We start from the raw sequence: 13,312 nt of genomic DNA, 5'->3' as shown, positions 1-13,312 counted from the left end.
ATTCTCTTGCTAAACAGAATAAATAAGGTGTGAATGAAATGTATTAGCTTTTCTATCTGCTGCATGGAATAACCAATATTGAGTTCTATATTTCAATTGACATATAGCGCTCACATAGCCCAAATGGACAGCAAGGCGCTTTATAGATGCTGAGGAACATAATTTTGAATATTTGACTTCAGAAGGGATGGCTACACAATATCTTCAAATGAGTCGGAAACATAGAGTGTACATGTAATATTTAGAAAGGCAAAGACATGCAGTGCAATCAGGAAGTATTTCAAGGAGACTGAGAAATGGAAGAAGCTGGAGCTGAGGAATGATGGGAGCTGTCAAAGGAATGAACAGGAGCTGATATAAAAGGTTAGATGGGAGAGAAAGGAAGAACAGGAAGGAAGAGAAAAATGTGTGGGGGTAGTATTAAGTGAATTAGGCCATGAAAAGAAGTACAGGATGGTAGATTTAGAAGTAGTAAAGGAAGAAAAGAGGGAGGGTTGAGACTTAATTATTGAGCAAATGCGGAGAAATTAGGTATAGTAGTTACATATTGAGATAATTCTCAGCCTCAGGTGACCTAACGTCAGGGCCACTGGAATTATGTGATTGTGTGGCCGCGGAGATATTCGCATCATTATAGATTTTCCGCATTTGCCACTTAATTGGTCATCTGCTGCATAATCTACAGATTTTGACAAAAAAAAATTTAAATTATTGTTTCTAGCTCAAACGGATCAAAAGTTACTAAAATCGTAGCGACATGTGTTGCCGCACAGTGGAAGATCTTTTGCAAAGGTTGACTGGCCACCTTTCTGTATTTTATTGCTGTGTTTGGGTGTTATACTGCTACTAACGAGCTGCAACTAATGCCCAAACAGTGCTAACAAGTTTAACAAGCATTGGCATAGCCTATAGGTCTCGCCTTTGGGACCTTATAAGTGTTTAGCCATGCAACAGTTGCATAACTAAAAACTTATAAGGTCCCAAAAGCGAGACCTATTGGCTATGCCAATGCTTGTTTTAACTGCTGCAATCTATTGAAGCCTCACGGAGAACAACTTCGCGGCCGCGAAGTGATTGCGATCAAACATCTTCACGGCCGCGAAAGTCAAGCGCCCGCGCACATGGGCGAAAGTGATCGCCATTGCGATCAAACATTTTCGCGCGGCCGCGAAAGTGAAAGTAATCGCGGTAAAGGCCGACGCGCGCGCGCGCGCGCGCACATGCACTGTAGCTCAAGGCTTGCCTGGTAGCACTTTTTGGAGCCCTCACAAAATGTCTTGCCAGACCAGCGCATGCGCAGGGTCAGGCGAGACCTAAAAATGAGGAAATATTGCAGTAATACTATCAACAAATGTGCAGCATAATGCTGCATAATTTGCCTTTTCTTGACGAATACTTTAACCAGCATTGGCACATAATTTGGGCATCCCCTGCCGCATAATTCCAGTGGCCCTGCCCAACGTATATCACCAGAGCAGTCAACCTGAATTGTGCTTATGCATATTGAAAGGAAATTATCTCAGTCCCTGGGGCTCTCACTGCTTGGCCGTTATCCTAGAGATGGGATTCCACATAGGGCCTTGAGCCAAGAGGCTTGGAGGTACTTAAGGGATCCTGCAAGAGGGTACACTGTGCTCCATCCTCTCAAAGTAACAAAATCCATGTACCTGTTTGTTTCCACAGCCAAATGCACGTGTGTCAGAAGCTTTTGCCAGGCCTCAGTAAATAACTTAAACTGGGGTTCTCTTCTTCTGCATAGAAAATGTTCTCAGTGGAAAGAAAAATAAAGTTTTTCCCTTCGGCAGCTCCAGTATCTGGCCCCACTTAGTGGTATGGCCTCGTTAGCTACCTCATTATAAATTAACAGGACAGGCCTACTTGTTTTTATTATAAAAAAATACGTTTGTGGCAGGAGCATATAGTTCTGAAAAGCAGAGGATCTGGGCAAACAGCCCCCTTTGACCGTCCCTTATGGTCCTGGGCAGATGGTATGTTCCAAACGCTGTGCTCTTCACACCCAGCTTTCCTATTGTGCTCATTTTCAAAAATATTTTGTTGAGGGGAGGAGCCAAGATGGCGACCGGAGCAGACGCTTGAGCGCCCGGCTCCGCCGGCCCTTGGCCTCGGACTATCATCCTGATTCCTATCCTCGCCGATTTTCGAGGTGCAACGTGCGCGACGATGCGCTGACCGCGCCGCCGCTTTCCCGGAGTCTGAGCCCGCCCGGATGCCGGAGTTCTTGGGGCCTTTGTTTTCCGCGCTGGACCCCTGCTCTATTGTGGCCTTGGCCGGCCCCCTGGAAGCTCCGCAGTAACTGGACCCACCGGCGCAAACCTGAGCCCCGCGGCCCCGATCCCGCCTCACACCACGGACTGTCGCCAGATGAGCCGGGGGAGTGACGCCCGGACACCTCCTTCACCTTTCACCTGACGGGATGGAGCTATAGGGTAAGCCCCGGTGTGGCGGGTCTCCTGCCCCGCTCTGTGGCCCGCGCTGTGGAAGGCTGCAGACCCCCTTCTTCTATTGCCAAGTCGGCTGCAAAGAGAGTCCGAGGGAAGGGAAGCGACTGTTGGCTTTCACTTGTTGCGGCGTAGACCTGCGGGGAATTGCCTCCTTGTTAGAACCCCCCCCCTGGCCACTGTACCGTCCAGCGGTAAAACATGGCGTTGATTGCCTGCTCGCTGCTGGGGGGTGATGCTCCGGTCTCGCCCGCTGCCCGCTGCGCCCTCCCTCTACCAGACTCCAGCTCCACAGTGCCATCCCGGATTGCTGCCGATGTGGGGGCGCAGCTCCCGCTGACATGCGGCTCCGTTCTGGCTGCCTTGCGGGACTTTCATCTGCAATTGTGTGTTGGCTTGCAAACGCTGAGTGAGCGGTTCGACTCCATACTGTCGGCTGCGGGTCGTGAGCGCCCCGTTTGTCATCAACAAGACGTGGGTCTGCCAGTGCTTCTGTCCTTCTGCGGGGACGCAACGACTGTGCATAACCGTGCTACACTGGTGTCTGCATCAGGCTTTCCCGGCACCCAGGATCAATCGATCTCCTGCTCCATTGTGGACACTTTGTTTCCCCGTCCATTGCTGCCTGCTTTGTTGTTGCCTGCCTCACCGCGTCCGCAAGAGTATCCAGCTGAGCGACACCTGACGTCCTCGAGGAACCGTTCACGGTGGCCTACGGCTTCTTTTATGTGGAACTCCTGTACTTTACAGGCCAGGTCTGGATTTTCTATGGTGCACAAGGGGACCTCAATAGATGATCGGCGGCCATTTTGTGACTCTACTTCTCCAGCTTCTCCCAAGCGGCCATATTGTCTTTGTCTGCACGGGCTGCGGGGCCTTCATGTGGGGACTAGTCTAATCTTAAGCCCGCGATCGGGCCAGGGCTAGATTGATTTCTATCATCATGGTTTCTCGGATGGGCTAGACTGGGACTGGAACTGCTTGCATATGTTGTGCGCACTCGTCGCGATTTATCTGCCTTCACTTATATTGTTGTGACACGTTATCCTCACACGACCGCCTCTGGGTGTAGTGGGTTCTCAGTGTGTGGAGGCGTAGCTGGCCGGTGGTTTCGGGCGCTCCGAGGTTACGTGGGCTCCTCCCCGCTTTCTTCTTTGTTTTCTTATTATCTTTACTCTATTCCTACTTTCTCTCTTGTCTATATTTCGGGTTCATTGGGCGACAGGCACTATGCTGGGGGGGGGGGTAGGCCGTAGCCTCCGCATTGGTGTAGGGTGGGGGGGTAATTTACTGTTTCTTTTTAGTTCTATGGGCCTTTTTCTTCTATGTCTCTGCGCTATGCTTGTTTCGATTCGGGGTCCGGGGGTGGGGTGGGCTGAGTGGGGGCGGCTTTGGAGGGGTGCGTATTTACTCATGTGACTATCCTGTTATATAACTGCATCGCCTCACTGTCTGAGATTTTCTATGGCCGTTTTAATGCTGCTGCTGCTCTCCCGTGTGGTGAAGCCATCTCGCGGACTCGAATCTCCTTGGTTCTATCCTCTACTGACTTTTTCCTCGATAAAATTATTTTGAAAACCTTAAAATTAACCTTCACTTCTCCTTCCCCTGGTGTCAAAGATCTCTCCAGTGTATAACTCCTGAATCGTTGCTAATCTTGACCATTGATGCACAGGGGATGTAATGTTTGTCTTAGTGCTTAACCGTATTGTGGCCGGCCTGATGGTTGTAGGCCTGTATTTGTTCTGTTAATATGCACAAATAAAGGTTTTAAAAACAAACAAAAAAAAAATATATATATATTTTGTTGGCATAGGAATGCCTCCTGCTAGGGATACTGGTATGTTCCACTACACTTAGTGCCAGGGAGTAGAGACCTGAAACTCCAATGACCTGACGGGTGGGCTTACACCCCCCCATAGACATTATCCAACCATTTCTCGATGAACTCAGGTTTCCTACGGCTTGCAGGGTCTGTTACCGCATGCGAAGGCGGCGAGCAGTAAACACCGGTTTACTGGGCCTATCACTCACCACATGCTTACATTTTGAGATAAACCACCTAGATCTACTCCAGGAACTAAGGGGCATATTATCAAGAAACGGCGTTAAAATTATCGCCGCTTTAGCGGCAGAAAACTTCTACTAAAGCGGCGATAATGGGCTTGATAATATGCCCTTGAGAATTCCCATAGAAGCCCATGTTCTGGTGTCAACATGGGCTTCTATTGGAATTTTCTACGGCATATTACCAAGCCCATTATTGCCGCTTTAGCGGAAGTTTTCTGCCGCTAAAGCGGCGATAATGTTAACGCCGTGCTTGATAATATGCCCCCGAATCTTCAGCCTCAGCCGACGGCATTCATCTCCCCTTCGTCCAATTGTCCACCATGAAAACTGGGTTCTACAGGAAGTGATGTATTGTCACACCTACATTTGAAATTCCTGTGTACTGCTAGCGAAGATCCAGACAGCACAATAGTAAATGGTCTGTTCAATGTTTTTACGTAGGATAAGCAAATCCATCTCCTAGTCCAAGGGTTCTCGACATAAGTCCGGGAAGGCCGGATCCATTCCAGAGTTTCAAGATGACTACTATGTATAAGAGTCCCATTCTGCCGTGATTTTGTACGTTTTTCACTATTTAAACTACTAAAAAAAATTGAGAAATACACTAGATGGGTCAATCACCAGCCATGCATCTCAGGCATTTTGAAATGTTTTAGCAAACCACTTCATTGAGAAAATGAAAATGAGAAACTCTGGAGGTACTTGTCAGTAAATAGGGTTAGCCAGGTGTAGAATATATATTGGGTACAGTAAATACGAGTTTTGCAAGCTTAAAGAGGAAATACATGAAGATTTGGTGTTTATCACATCAAATTTCTCATATAAGGATTTTTCCTGATATATTTAGCCAAGTGCATGCTCAGAAAATATGTCGTGAGAAAATTGTAGGACTGTTGTGATTATTGCACTCAGCAAATATCAGAAAACGCAAACACCTAGGGCAACTCTAATATATTCAAAAACAATATAACGTGACTGAACATGTAGGGACAAGACACCATATTACAAACTGGTACAAATGTTGTATTATTGAAGTAATACAATAAATATTAATAGTAAAAAAATTCACATGCAATCTTCAGTCGTAACTACATGAACTCTAAAATCATGCTAAACAATAAAGACAAGAATACATGAACATCAGCACATATCCGGCCTGGGGTAGATGCCCCATGCAGTAATTACCGCACAACACAGAATTCCGATCCATTCACAAATTCCTGTAAGTGCAGGGATCACAAATCACTGCTTCCACACTCCCCATAACCAGGGCCATAGTTTAATTGTATACAAATGTGGATATCCTTCCATCATCAGACTTTTATCCACAGCAAGAGAGAGAAAGAGAAAAAGAAGAGGAAGAGAAGGATAGGGAAATAGTGACAAAAAGTGAAGCAGAGATGAAAAAAGCTGCAAGAGTCAGATTAAGAGATACCAAGGGCCATATTTATGACCGAGTTTGCGCCGCTCTTGCACCACGCAACACGTGTGGCTCCAAAAATACGGATTAAGGCAACACAGCGCAAATCACTGCACTGCATTACTCTACCCTGGGTAGGCATTTCATGAGTGCTTTGTGGGTGTTCCCATGCAAAACCCATGGTTTTTGATGCATTCCCAGATTTTACAAGACCGTGTAAACCATGGATGCACCAAAAAGATACACCTCCCCAGGGGAGTTGTAACGAGGAGAAATATGTTTATTTCTCTTCGTTTTTTCCTCTTTCTATGTGTACTGCATTCTGCAGCACACATAGAAAGAGGAAAAACCTCTCAGGATTGTTTTGGTGCAGGAAGGTGTCCCTTCCTGCACAAAAACAATCCTGCCTACAACACAGGCACCGTTACAGTTGGCGCTTGGCTGCCAAATTGGCACTAGCACAAGGGTAAAGGACAGGAATGCGCTGTATTGGATAAATAGGGTGCATTCCTGCCCTTTCCCTGTGATGCAGGACAGCATAGCAAGGTGACTTACTGTGCTTCCCTGCGCCACTAAACTTGTAAATATGGCCCTCAGTGTACGATGGTGGAAGAAAGAGGCATCAGGTGGAATCAACACTAGATAGACTTGATATTTGGCAGCTTTTGCAGGGCAGATAATGGATTACTATGCATTTTTTTTTAAATTGCAAATTAGCACTTCTCTCACACATCCCACCCTCCGCGTCTAGCCCCCCAGGCATTCATTGAGGTACACATACAAATATATTGTAGGAAGGTGGATATCTGACTATGGTTACCCCCAACTTTTTGCCTAGTGTCTAGCTGGTTTTTCGACTTAGTTGGCCTGAGATCCTGCCATTCAGGGTCTCAGGCTGTCTGCTCTCTCTGTAAAATGGACTCCATGTACCCTAGGTACATAATCAATTGGTAAGGATCACCTTATTGGACCCTGTATAGTGTACCCTAGGTACCCAGGGCATAGGTGTACCCTAGGCCTCCCAGGGGCTGCAGCATGTATTATGCCACCCCTGGTCTGGCCTTCCAATCAGACACAACTGGCTGATCACTCAGCTGGGGCAAGGTCGTGTAATCACCCCTCGCTTAGATATAGTATGCCTATATCTGCCCTTATATATAGACACATGTGTACCTATCAGTCACTCCTATGGCAGGCCTTAACAATCCTGGAGGCAGAGTGCTTGGTAACATGTGAGATGGTGCTCTAGCATGAGCTGAGCCTGTCTGCAGCTTTCGGAACCATGTCCTTATAGCTGTTCTATGATATAGCCTACCATATACTCTTAAAGTGCCTTATAATCTTAAACGGTTATGGTAACTATGGTTGGGCTGTATCAAAACATGTCGTGTAAGGTGTCTAACACTTTGGAATAATACCCCCATACCATTTCTGGTGATGAGGATATTATTCCTCCCTTCTAGAGGGAGAGACATGTTAAAATCCTACTTTGCTGTGTAACCTCTGACCAAAGCCTCAGCATCACAAAATGGATGCTGCTGCCACAGACACAAGTCTGACCTCCTGCTGCTGGGAGTGATCCCAGCCAGGGAGGCCTGGACAATAGGTTTCCTGCTTGGGGAGGTGCTAGCACCTCCCCAGACAGCTTTTAGTGTATTGGGGCAGGGTGGGCTGAAAGGAATGAGACATGCCTGGGGCACACAAGGTGTTCCTTGCATAGTCCAGTTCAAACCGGCGCTGGGGCACTCCAGCCCCAGCTCTGGCGCGAAACTGGACAAAGGGAAGTGGGTGTAACCACCCCCTCCCAGGTCCCACCCATAAGGCGTGACCTAGCAGGTATCCCAGCCCCCCAGATTAGTATAAGAGTGGGAGTTGGGCCGCAAGACTTTAGATTATCCTGAACCTGCAAAACTGAACAGAAACTCTGGACCTTCGACATTCGACGAAAGAAGAAGACTGAAGAATCTCCCTTGTAGCCAAGGAGTGGCTACCCTGTGCAAACAGGCACCATCAAGTGACTACCCTTTGCTTTGTGAAACGTTCGACGAGGAACCGACTGCAGAGCCCGACCAGAGCCTTGATTTCCAGACTTCTCCGACCCTCATCCACATCTGCAGCAGAGCTGAGATCCGTGGAGGCGACGAGCGACGTGGGACCGGCTACCTGGGAAAAGTGGCTAGTAACTTACAGCGCAGCTTCTGAGGTACCCTCGAAGTTGTGCACCGGGGATTGAGAAGCCCCAACCCCAAGCACCATCTGCACCGAAGACCAGCCCCCCACACTCCACGAGTCCTGCGTGGGGCCCTTCAGCATTTTCCTGCTTGCCGCGTCTGTCCGGTTGCTTGCCCGCTGGCTAGTGGCCTCTGTGACGACGCTCCCTGAAATCTTCTGTGCTGGTTTGGCTCCTCCAGACTGGCTCCCGCTTCTCTGCAAAGAAGAAGCACCCCAGACCTTCCTGGTCTGCACCAGAAGCAAGTCCCTTGTTCTTCGTGGGTTCCGCTTGCCAAGGCTTGGTGAGTCCTAGTCCAACTTCGACGCCGCCGACAGCAAGAGCCTTCGTGGGACAGCTCGCCTCCTGGTCCTGGTCGTCCTCGACGCTTCCTGGTCCTCCTGGCTGCAGCGACAAGCTTCACCTTCACCTGCAACTCTTCACGACATCGCCTGGTTCCTTCCTGGTTCCACGTGGTCACTGGCTAGTGACCTTGACTCTGTCCCCTCTGCTTGCAGGTTTCTTCTCTTCTTGATCCCAGCCTTGGGATCCACCGGACACTCTCTCCTGACTGCCTGTCAGCATCTTTCTTCAGGCATCCATAGGAGTCGACGACGAAAACGACGCATCTTCACCCCTATGCACCCGCAGCCTGTGGGCTAGGTAACTTGGGTACTCCGGTGCTCATCAGGATAGTGACTATCCTAGTGTCTAGTTTTCAAGTCTCAACTTCCTAGCTACTCCGGAAGTGTCCTAAATCTATCTATTTCTAAACTGTAACATTGCTATTGACTTTTACGCATTACGCGTGAGTGTTTCCACTCTGCACACGAATCCCGTGGGCCTCCCACTTCCTAACTAACGCTAGTGTAGTGTAGCCCCAGCGATTCCCTAGGCCTAGGCCTATTCTATTTCCGTGACAGTGGTTCTTATACCACTTATTTAGTATATGGTTTGCGTGGCCCCTAGGGCCTAACTGTATTACTTACCTGTGTGACTTACTGTATGCATTAATAAGACTGTGTTGTACTTACCTCTAAACTCATAAAGAGTGCTGAGGGTTTGCTTAGAATAAATACACTTTATTTTATATATATATCTGTTGTGGTGTCCTTTCGTTTGGTATTCAAGGGATTATATATGGTATCACAGCTGGCTTCACATGCCATTCAGAGTTTAGCCTAAGACTGCTCTTGTCCATGCTACCACTAGGATAGCTGGTCTATAAGGTTGACTTTACAACCAATCACCATAAGGGTATTTGGACTGATATAAGGTGTACACTATAACTAGTGACATCATACATCAGGCCAACTTCTCACATTGGTGAGCAGCGGTTGGGATCTGAGCTTGCTGTTGTAATACCATTGTAATCTTGAGATACTAAATTGAAAGATCACACAGATATTGTCTAGGTACATATAACATAGATTATTATACTTAAGTCCTACTGGACTTTGTAGTTGTAGGTTGAAGGGAATAACACACCCTGACTACAACTACTAGAAAGGTTTAGTAGATACAACTAGTGTAGGTAGGTGCACACACCACACCCTCACTAGATCATGCCTCTGGGAGGAGATCAAGTAGATGCTCTCTCAGGAGGGGCAGGTCTGCAGAAGACCCCCTCTAGGTATGATACCTTAACATTCCAGGAGATGAGACAATTGTGTACCTCCAGAGGAATAAAACAGGGTGCAAACCCTACCCTCCTTCAGTTAAGACAACTCCTAGAGGAGTATGATGCTCAGAGGGCATCTCAGGAAGGTGCCCTAGGCACAGAGGAGGGTCTACCCACCACAGAGGAGTCAGATGGGGCTTCAGATGGGGAGGTAGACAGCCAGAGCCAAGTAAGGAGACTTAGCCAGGCTAACTTAAGTTTACATGGGAGTTTGCATGGGGTCCCCCCATACAGACCCACAAGTAGACATTCACAGAGAAACAGGAAGGACAGATCCCCTTCAGGGGAATCCATCCACTCCCATGTCTCTAACATCTCTAATGCTTCCTCTCACAGGGGAATGACTTCACCTGAGAGAAAGGAGCATGCAGCCAGAATGAGGGAGGCTAATCTGAGGATTCAGAGGGAAGAGCTTGCCCTTGCCAAAGAGAAGCTTGCTCTGGCTAGAGAACAAAAGTTAAGTGGGTTAGAACCCACTGGTGGCAGCAACATCCCTAGAGATAGGGATAGGTCTTATGACCATAGAAACCTAAGCAAGATAGTCCCCCCATATCAGAATGGGGATGACATCCACAAATGGATGACTGCTTTGGAGAGGGTCTGCAAAGTACAGCAGGTACCCCAAAGTCAGTGGGCAGCTATCTTGTGGCTCTCCTTTTCTGACAAAGGTAGAGACAAGCTCCTCACAGTCAGTGATGAGGATGCAAACAATTACAAAGTCCTGAAGAGTGCTCTGATAGATGGGTTTGGCTTAACCACTGAGCAATATAGGTTGTTGTTCAGAGACACCCAGAAGACACAGACACAGGACTGGTCTGATTTTGTGGATTGTGCCACTAAGGCTTTGGAAGGGTGGTTAAATGGCAGCAAGGTGCAGGACTATACAGGATTGTACAACTTGATTATGAGGGAGCAGATCCTTAATAATTGTCAGAACCAGCTTCTCCATCAACACCTGGTAGACTCAGATTTGACCTCTCCCCAAGAATTGGGAAAGAGGGCAGATAAATGGGTCAGGACCAGGATTAGGCCTAAAAATCAGGGTGGTGACCAAAAGAAAGATACCACCAAGCCTCAAGAGAAGGGTGGGGATAAAGCAAAAGAGAAATCTTCCTCAGGGCCCCAAAACTCCACACAGGGTGGTGGGTCCCAAGCTCCCTCCTCTACCACAGTTAAAAAGCCTTACTGCCATGTGTGTAAAACACCTGAGCATTGGAAAACTGACAGCAGTTGTCCACAGGCTAAAAACAAAACTGTTCCTTCAACTACTCCTGTCACACCACCTATTACTGTCAGCAGTAATCCCCCAGGTGGTGGGAGTGCCCCAAAAAATTTGGTTGGGTTTTCTTGGGGAACACAAGGGGATCCTGGCTTAGCCAATTCCCCTGCAGCAGCTACTCTTGTCTGTGATGGTGGCATGGGGTTTGCCAACTTCACTGCCTGTCCCAACACTTTGGGTAGGTACAGACAGGAACCCTACATCAATGGTAGAAAAGCTGAGGCCTACAGAGACACTGGAGCTAGCATCACTATGGTGGCCCATAGGCTAGTTCCCTCTGAGCAGCTTTTGCCTGGTTTCTCATACCAGGTAACTAACATTGATGGCAAACAGAACAGTCATCCCATGGCAGAGGTATGTCTCAGCTGGGGAGGTGTCACTGGCCCTAAAAGGGTGGCAGTGTCTCCAACCTTGCCTGTGGACTGCTTGCTGGGGAATGACTTAGAACTCTCAGCTTGGGCTGGAGTTGAACAAGACACCCATTCCAAAATGGTAGGCCTTTCCAAAAAGGGTAGTGGGGTTGTGCCAGTCACAACCCCTGTCCAAGTAGCTTTCCTCCCTGAAAAGGTTGGAAGGGCAGTGGTAGCCACAGCCCAGGCACAGACAGACTTCCCTGTAGAAATTGGCAGAGCTGTGACAGTCACAGCTCAAACCCAAACTGAGTGCCTTCCTGAAAAGGTTGGCAAGGCTGTAATGGTCTCAGCCCACACTCAGACTGATATAGGTGTAGTGAAGCCTGAAACTATGGATCACTCCACACAAACAGAGAGTAGTGGGGAGGAAGAAAAGTCTCCCTCTCCCCAGACATTAGGAAAAGGTCAGCCTCCTCAGGGATCTGACCTCACCCCTTGTGAAGGAACTGCCCCAGAGGTAGCCAGGCCTGGCCTGGCAGAGCCTCTGATGTCAGTGGCCCCTTCCAAGGTGGGACCCAGTCTGGTGCAGGTAGCCTGCCTCTCTCTACCCTGCCTCAGTCAGCCCAGGGCTGCAGAGGTCAGGGAGGCCAGTGGACCCCAAGAGGGCCCCTGTCCACAAGAACCCCCCCTTCAAAAGAATGAGGATTGCCTGGGTAGTTGCCCTAGCCAGGTGATGGGTAAAAACATTCCTGAGGGATCCCCTTCACAGGTAGTTAGGGACCTCCCCCAGAGGGATTCTGTTGGGCACAGGCAAACATGGGACCTTAGGGCCCCAAACCTGACCTGTCCCTCCAGTAAGCCCACAAAAGGGACCCAGCCTCCAGCTTTAGGTAGCCAGAGGCTGACCCTGAGAGCACAGTGCAACTCAGTTAGAGAAAGAAAGGCATCCATGGTGGAGGATGATTGGAGGAAGCGGAGGCCTCACTTTGGGGACACTCACTTCAGTACTCCATCTCAACACCAGCCTTTTACTTTGCAAAGACACACCAAAGGTAGAGATTCCCTATGGTGGAGACCCTATGATATCTTTAGGATGAGGGATTGCTTAGTGGACCATGAGACAGGGGGTAACCATGCCAGTGCTGGTTCTTCCTTATATGGCCACTCAGGCAATAGAGGCTTACCTTGTCAAGGCCAGCCTTATCTCCTTTCGTTTGGGGGGGGTTGTGTAGGAAGGTGGATATCTGACTATGGTTACCCCCAACTTTTTGCCTAGTGTCTAGCTGGTTTTTCGACTTAGTTGGCCTGAGATCCTGCCATTCAGGGTCTCAGGCTGTCTGCTCTCTCTGTAAAATGGACTCCATGTACCCTAGGTACATAATCAATTGGTAAGGATCACCTTATTGGACCCTGTATAGTGTACCCTAGGTACCCAGGGCATAGGTGTACCCTAGGCCTCCCAGGGGCTGCAGCATGTATTATGCCACCCCTGGTCTGGCCTTCCAATCAGACACAACTGGCTGATCACTCAGCTGGGGCAAGGTCGTGTAATCACCCCTCGCTTAGATATAGTATGCCTATATCTGCCCTTATATATAGACACATGTGTACCTATCAGTCACTCCTATGGCAGGCCTTAACAATCCTGGAGGCAGAGTGCTTGGTAACATGTGAGATGGTGCTCTAGCATGAGCTGAGCCTGTCTGCAGCTTTCGGAACCATGTCCTTATAGCTGTTCTATGATATAGCCTACCATATACTCTTAAAGTGCCTTATAATCTTAAACGGTTATGGTAACTATGGTTGGGCTGTATCAAAACATGTCGTGTAAGGTGTCTAAC

The 13,312-nt window shown here is 48.4% G+C and overlaps 1 protein-coding gene across 1 annotated transcript in view; it reads left to right on the top strand.

The window, feature by feature from the left end:
* Positions 1 to 13,312, top strand: part of LOC146797978 (ribonuclease Oy-like) — a 120,616-nt gene that overhangs the window by 10,941 nt on the left and 96,363 nt on the right. The gene's annotated exons all lie outside the window — the stretch shown is intronic.

The sequence above is a fragment of the Triturus cristatus genome, chromosome 9 (assembly GCF_964204655.1).
Source record: "Triturus cristatus chromosome 9, aTriCri1.1, whole genome shotgun sequence".
Taxonomy (NCBI): Eukaryota; Metazoa; Chordata; class Amphibia; order Caudata; family Salamandridae; genus Triturus; species Triturus cristatus.
The sequence above is the reverse complement of the archived record's forward strand: the minus strand, read 5'-3'. Positions and strand labels throughout refer to the sequence as shown.